The sequence below is a fragment of the Mus pahari genome, chromosome 7 (genome assembly GCF_900095145.1).
Source record: "Mus pahari chromosome 7, PAHARI_EIJ_v1.1, whole genome shotgun sequence".
Taxonomy (NCBI): domain Eukaryota; kingdom Metazoa; phylum Chordata; class Mammalia; order Rodentia; family Muridae; genus Mus; species Mus pahari.
In genome coordinates, this window is record NC_034596.1 from 60571565 (window position 1) to 60579338 (window position 7774).

Here is a 7774-nt window from a genome sequence, read left to right on the forward strand (position 1 = left end):
GGAGGCAGGAGGATTGCCTTAGGTTTGAGGTCAATTCAGGCTATGTAACAAAGGCCTTTCTCAAATAATCATGAAGGAAAAGAGGAGAGAGAGGGTCAGGAAAGGAAGGAGGCATAGAGCCATCCAGAAATACCTGCTGGTTTAAAAAACAAAAAACAAAAACAAAAACAAAAGCCCAGACAAATATGAATTTTCCAAGATAATGCCACTAGTGGGTGGCAAAGTCAGGAAATCCATATCTCAGGTCCCGGCTCCCAGCTCCCAGGAAATCAATATTTCCAAACTCCCAGTTCTTGGCTCCTTTCATTCTGAGACACATCCAGAACTGCATAATGCAAAGATCACACTATTCCCACCAAGGAAAAAAGAAAAGAAAAGAAATAAGACTGAAAATGAGACAGAAAGGAAGCTCAGATTCAATTTGGGAAAGCTAATAGACTAATCTAGATAGGCAATAATAAGTCCCTGGACTGAAATGAGAGAAGCGAGGAGAGAGGGAGCAGCCGCCAGGTCACTAGAGGGTGGTTTTCACACCCACAGTCCAGGGTGTTAACTCTAACTGGGGTAAAATGTATTTGTTTAATTTGGGAAATACTAAGTTAAACCAAAATAAACAAACATTTCCACTGAGTGACTTTTGAGAGTCTTCACTAAGCTATTATGATCTGGGGAAGGAGACAGGACTAAATGGAATAATCACTTTACTGAATTTTCATAGAATAAGTAGTATATGAAATACCATACAATCATGTGGTCAAACAAAAGATGTATCAATATGCGAAAAAGAAGTGAAAATTGATTTTCAAAATCACAAGTCTGAGTGTGAGACAAATTTTTTTCTTTTAACTTTGTATTTTTTTTTTTGTGAATTTTACATCGTGCACCCCAACCCCATTCATATCCCCCTCCCCGTGTGCCCCCTGTCCACCCTTTCAATCTCCCCCCAACAAAGGTAAAATAAATCTCACTATGGAAGCTTCTGTGTGTCACAGTGTGTTCTTTTGTCTACACATCTTTACTTGCAAATATTCCTTTCAATGAGTTGTTGGTCTGGTACAGGTCCTCTCTGACTTCTGCTACTCTATCAGTACTGGAACCTCGCTGGTATTTCTCTCAGACATCCTGTTGTTGCCCTGTTTCATGGAGAACCTGTAGCTTCAGATCTACAGGAGTAGCTCCTTCACACACTCCAGCAGTTCATAGGACAGATGTTGGGGTGGGTCAATCCAAAGCCCTGTATCTGGTCCTGAGAGATATCTGATCTAGCAGCCTGACAGCTCTCCTTCACCGTACCATCAGCTGAGCCCTCCTGCTCTCCTGCCCTTGGGGCTGGATCACCCCCTGACTCCCCACAGCTAGGATGAATTCTACCCTGCTGCCCAGGCAAGATGGAGGACCCACTCCCGTGATTGTTGCAGCTGGTCACGAGAGACATAGCCAGTTCTCTCACCATCAGGACCCCTGGGTCAGTTCTCCTGCCTGTCATAGGTGGCAGGGGGGTGGAGGAGGTGTAGGGGAGAGCATCTCTCCCTCACCCATGTCACCACATGGCAAGCAAATAGCCAGCTCTCCCATGCTCATGCCCTCAAAGCCAGCTGATTCACAATCCCTGTGTTTGGGGCCACCTCTACTAGGCTGCCCGGGTAAGGTGCAAGACCCACTCTCCCTAGTACTGCAGCTGGTGAAGGAAGGGCAGGACTCTCCTGTTCTCATGACCCCAAGGCCAGGTCTCCTACCTGCCTCAGGTGGTGAAGGATGAGGGTCAAGGAGGGCATCTCTCCCTCATCCGTGCAACTGCACCAGAGACAAGCGCCGGGGCCAGCTCTCCCACATTCATACTCTTGGGGCCAGCTCACGGGAAACTCGACAGCCAAGGCCAGTTCTACTGTGTTTCTTGCACGATGTGCAGAGCCCACTTTCCTGAATGGTGTAGATGGTTAAGGCATGGATCAGTTCTCCTACTCATGATCCAAGAACCAGCACTCCCACAATAACCAGGTAAGGAGTAAAGACAGCCCTCGGATATCAACATGTTCCTGGGTAGCAATCCAGACCAGGGACGTCCTCCTAGCCTTGGGTGGTAACAAAACCCTGCTGCTGCTGGGCCATGGATCCAGACATAACCTCCAGTGGCAACATAGGTCAGGACCCAACCTTGGTCCTAAGGAGGCATCACCGGCTACTCATATCAGGCTGTTCTTCACTACCGTCGACTCCTCAGTTCTGCCCCTCTTTATTGTGCCCACATCCTTCTGTTTCTCTTTCTCTCCCATTTTTTTTTCCACCACTTACTTGCGCCTTTTAGTGGTGCTCAGTGTCTTTGAGTGTCTGGGGTCATCTCGGGAGTGGTCTCAGGAGTGCTATGCCTCACTCGTGTTTTATGGTGCGGGGTAGGAATCTTCTCTGGCATGGTCTGCCCACCTTCCCTTCAGGCATGCGTGGTGCCAGACTGGTGGTCATGTCAGGCTAGCTCCCTGTCCAGGTCTCATGGCACCAGACTGGTAATCATCTTGAGCTCAATGCTCTCCCGGGCCTGCCTGTGTGGCCGTCTGTCTCGGGCTCTCTCCCTAACAACTCTATTTATTGATTCTAAATGATGGCCATAAATATCCCATCAGTATCAATAATGAAAATCCAGTTAGTATTTTAGCCAACCATCCCTGTTGCTATGCAATCTCCACCAGCTGGGAGGTAATCTCTCAAAATTACTTGGGAAAGCATAGCTGTTTCCTAAAGGAGTAAACATTTTTTAGCCGCAGGAAGATTTAAAAATAAGCAGACAAATGTTTTAAAGAAATCAAGCCATCGCATTAATACTTGCTTGTAGATTAGTTTTATGTGCATGTATCTTTAAGAATAGTGCTCCTATTCAAATAATATCTGAGACTTAAAATTCCAATTTAAAATGTGTAATTGAATCTACTAGCAATTTTAGTTGGCATCACCCTCTTAGCATAAAATAAATTTTACCATAAATAAATGTATGCTTAGATAACTAAGAATAAATTTAAAACCAGAGACAATTTTTGCATTAAAAAATGGGGTATTTTTGAGCCAAATGAAATATATCAAATTCATTAGTAAATGCTTTTGTTTTAATGAATTCAGATAAATGTGCACCATTCCCAAATACCAATCAAAGACCCTTTGAAGAGTGATGCTTAGGGGTTCGAGAGATGGCTTAGTGTATAACGTACTTGCTCCACAAGCTTAAGGAATTGATTGATTTCAACCGCAGTAACCATGTAAAACACTGGGCATGGTGGTGCACACTTGTCACCCCAACACTGGAAGTTGGGGCAAGGAGATCCTCTCTCTAGCCAATCCGTGAGGAGCCTTGCTTCAAAATATACGGTGGAGGATAACAGAAGATACCTAATGTCAAACTCTGGCTTCCACATTGACAAGTACATGTTCATACAAATGCATACAGCATGGGTGCACGTACACACAAATGTATTAGTTACTTTTCTCATTGTAATCAAATACCTGGCAAAAAGCACGCTGAAGGACAACAGGGCTTATTTTAATTTGCAGAGCAGAGAGATGCAGTCTACCATGAAGAGGAAAACATGGATAGATGAACAGGAAGCAACCAGTCATGTGGCACATGAGATCGGGAAGCACCGAATGACATGCTACCCAGCCTCCTTTCTCTGTTTTATTCAGTCTGGTATCCCAGCTCATCAAATAGTGTCACCCACAGTTATGGAGTCCTTCCTCTTCAGTTAACTAATTTAAAAACCCCATCACTGCCATACCTAGAGGCTGGTCTCCTAGGGATTTCTGGATCCTGTCAAGCTCACAACCAATACTTACTATTACACCCTTAAAAATGTAGTTGTGACTCACCGAATCATTTGAGGGTTCTGGGTTCAATCCTCAGTAACAGAAAAATGAACTATATAAAGGGTATTAGTAACCAAAAAGAAGGCAGGAAAACTGAGTGGCTGTAAAAATGGCCTTGCTTTCTCCGTGGTAAGGAATGCACAGGGAGGCAGTTTTCTTGTCTTTGTAATGGAGTTTTCTTGAAAGCAATGAGTAAAAGGAATGATCAGAAAATGATAAGGGTGAGCACAGACAGCTCCATATTGAGATACCAGTTAAGGAAAAAAAAATAGCTTTCGGAAACAACGCATTACTGAAACCTGAGTCTCTCTTCATCTCTCCTTGGGATGACACTTAAAAACAGAGCATGAAAACTCAAAACACTGAACCTGACCCTGAAAGCTCAGGTCATACTTTCTATTTCAGTGTGTATTCAGGGAGTACACAAAAGAGACTGTTATTTTCTTCCCTTTCCCTGTTCTCTTAAGTTGTTATTGAATACTTCATGCACAAGAGAAAAATGATAACTCAGAGACAGAACACTGGCTTATTTGATCCTATTATTCTACCTTTTGTGCAGTGGAAAGGTAAACGTATACACACACACATATGCGCGCGCGCGCGCACACACACACACACACACACACACACACACACACACACACACACTCACACAAAGGTCGGAACTGACAAGGAAATGAAAACACTGATCTACAAACAAAACTCTCTACTACCAGCTCCTGGAGTACTCATTCCTGTTTTCAAGCATTCATTGTCAGTGAGAAAGTGACTTTTTCCAGGTGTAATAGGCTCACACTTCTAATTCCAGCACTCAAGAGACTGAAGTAGGAAGAGCTTAAGGTCAAGGCCAGCATTGAGCTACAGAGCAAGATCCTGCCACAGAACATATCAAACAAGGCTGAAGGGACAGAGGAGGGAAATAAGAAAGAGAGAAGAGAGGAAGAAAAAAGTAATTTTAATTTTTCAAGTTATATTAGTAAGGCCAATAATTATATCTTAGTTTTATACCTAGGCAACTCTATCCTTTAAGCATATACAACATTTTTCTTCTTTTTTAAAACTCTGAAAATTATCCCTGAGAAATATTGCTTTTCTTACGGCTTTGATATCTATAGAGTATTTTAAATGTACTTTTGTGAGATAGCAAATACTGAAAATTATTTTGATGACATTATCAAAGTTTTAAAAAGAGTGTTGATGACAATTCTTTTTAAAGGGGACTTTCATGAAAATTTGAAACAATTTCTTTTCATTAGTTATTCTAGTTGGGAAGAAGAAAAGAAAACTGAGTAGATATTTAAAGTGGTCCTGGACTGGTATTACACACAGATATATAAGCCAGAAAAGGCCTTACATTCTAAGAAAACTGAGTCACCCACATTCAAGAATCATGAAACTATAAATAACAAGATACTGAGTTTGAAAATCAAAAAACTTTAAAATATTTCAGGCATCAGAGTCAACAGACAGAATATCAAATGATAATTGTTAACATGTTAGACCTGAAGAGAAAAAAAAACCCAACTTTAGAAATATGATCATGCCAATTCTAGAACCAAATCAAATACCTAGCTTAACTGAAATTAAGAAGCTTAGTAACAAAATAGTCACAAGTCAAAGAGATATCCAGGAATAACCAAATAGATCTTCAAAAGTCATCAGAATGAAGAAAAAGACCCACAAGGTAAAAATACATACAGGGGATATTTAAAGACCTAGAAGATAGAAACTCTAACAAAAGTCTAATAGGTTCTGGAAGGAGGAAAAGAATAGAATAAAGTCTACTTTTAAGAGGAATTATTGAGGAATGATGAAGAGAAACACATGAATCCACACATTCAAATCCAGTGAGTCTGAACAGAGTTATCAACATTATCTCCCACTATGGCGAGACTCCAGAACACCAGCATTACCATAAATGCAATATGCTTTCTTCACTACTGAAGCACTAGTGTTAGACCCTCCATGCATACTTGATGGGTGATTAACAGAGAAGCATAGTCTGTTGGAAAGCCTTGTGTTTGAATCATGGTATTGATATTGTTCTGAATAAAGACAAGTTTATTGAGAGGCTACACTCTGAGCAGAGTACACTTGGAAACCTCTACAGTTAAACAGACAACCTGTGATTAGATTGCTCTGTGCTGTTTATCACCTTGAAACAAATAAATATTACAACATCAAAAATCAAACATTGAATATGCTGCTAAAGTATCTTCAATCCTAAAGCTTTCCTTTGCTTTTGGGCAACCAAAAGCTTTTGCTCGCAATTACTTTCGTAGTAGCCTGGAGAAAACATTACCAAAATCTGTGATAGTTATAAAGGTTGCCAAAAATAAGCCTGATATTCTCTCATTCCAGGCATGTTGTTAGACCGTACCTTCTTGACACTGGAATTGAGGAACATGTGCCATTTCCAAGAGGATAGTTCAGGAGCAAAGATAAGTTTTGCACCTTCCTTTCTTTATCCTCTCCTACAGCAATGTTCTGGAGGGCAGGTGCTTTCCCTCAGCACCTGTCAAACATGTCAATGATAAATACCCAATGCTGTCCCCAGAGAGATGTTTGTGGTAAGCTAAAAGTGTGCTCAATTGACTTGAAGCCACGGAGATTTGGAGGCGGTGGTGTGCTCGTCTACCCTGATAAATACAAAAGCACTGGAGTTTCTGTACTTCTCTACAACATTTAACCTAATGCATGGTGTTTGGACTCGAGATTAGAAGACACAAATTCTGTATTCAGGAACATTTTCTCAGTGACACAGAAGCACAGAATGTGGTGCTAAAAAAAAAAAAAAAATCTATAGAATTGTTTTCCCTGCAGCATCTGAGAAGGGAATGGAATGTGATCTGATTTTGTTTTTGCACTTGCCTAGTGATAAGGCTAGAGCTCCTGCAACCCCCTAGATTTCCTCCGAGTCTTATGGCTTCACATCCTTTCGCATGATGCTATCAATGAAAAGAAATAGGTTACAGAAGGAAAATATGATTCCCATTCTAGGAATAGGAATTCCTGGTCAGCTTTTTTTTATAGCTCTGTTGGTTATTTTAAGTGTCTACTATACATTCAGTGCTATTGAAGAAGCACTGGTGCCTTGTAACTCCCCTTTGTTTGTTTTTACAGGGAAAAAAATGAAGGGTCAGTTGGACTGCTAAAAATAAACACAAAAAGATTAAACTAAGTACTTCATTGATCCATTAAAAATACATTAATTGTTTACCTAAATTCCACACACTAGACCACACTCCACAGATATAAAGGTAAATGGGAGATAGTTCCTATCCTCCAAGGCCTTAGAGACAAGACACAGAGAAGTCACACAAGCATTAACTATGTACAATAGATGAAGCCATATGTGATCACAGAGACAGAAACAATAATGAACAGTATATGTTGAAGACAAAAATCTATGCCATATATAGTTGCTAAAATTAGATATACACACATACATACATATATATTTATAAATGAAAATGAGAAAAATCAGCACATACATAAACATGTGTACATACATGTGTACATAGATTATAGCTGTTCTAAATACATAATTTATGTCTTCACTTATTAAAAATGTTGAAATCAATTGTAAAATTTGAAGACAAGAATAGTAAGATCTGGCATACCAAGGCTTATTAATTTTCAAAGTCCACCTAAGGATGATGACCCCTATCTTTGATCATGTGAAGAAGATCAGAGTTATAAAAGGTCTTATATTAAGTACCCACAGCAAGTGGCCTTGACCACTGAACCTTAATATTCTTGATCTGGAAGTGGAGATAATGCCTCCCTTGCCAGTCTGTTCTGGAAGTTAGAAATACAATAAATGGTACCTAGTACCTAACTGAAGTAATTTACTTCAGTCCACTGTGGGTTTCCCAGCTACAGTTGCTGTACTTTCTATCATTTGAATAACTGAACTGAAGTA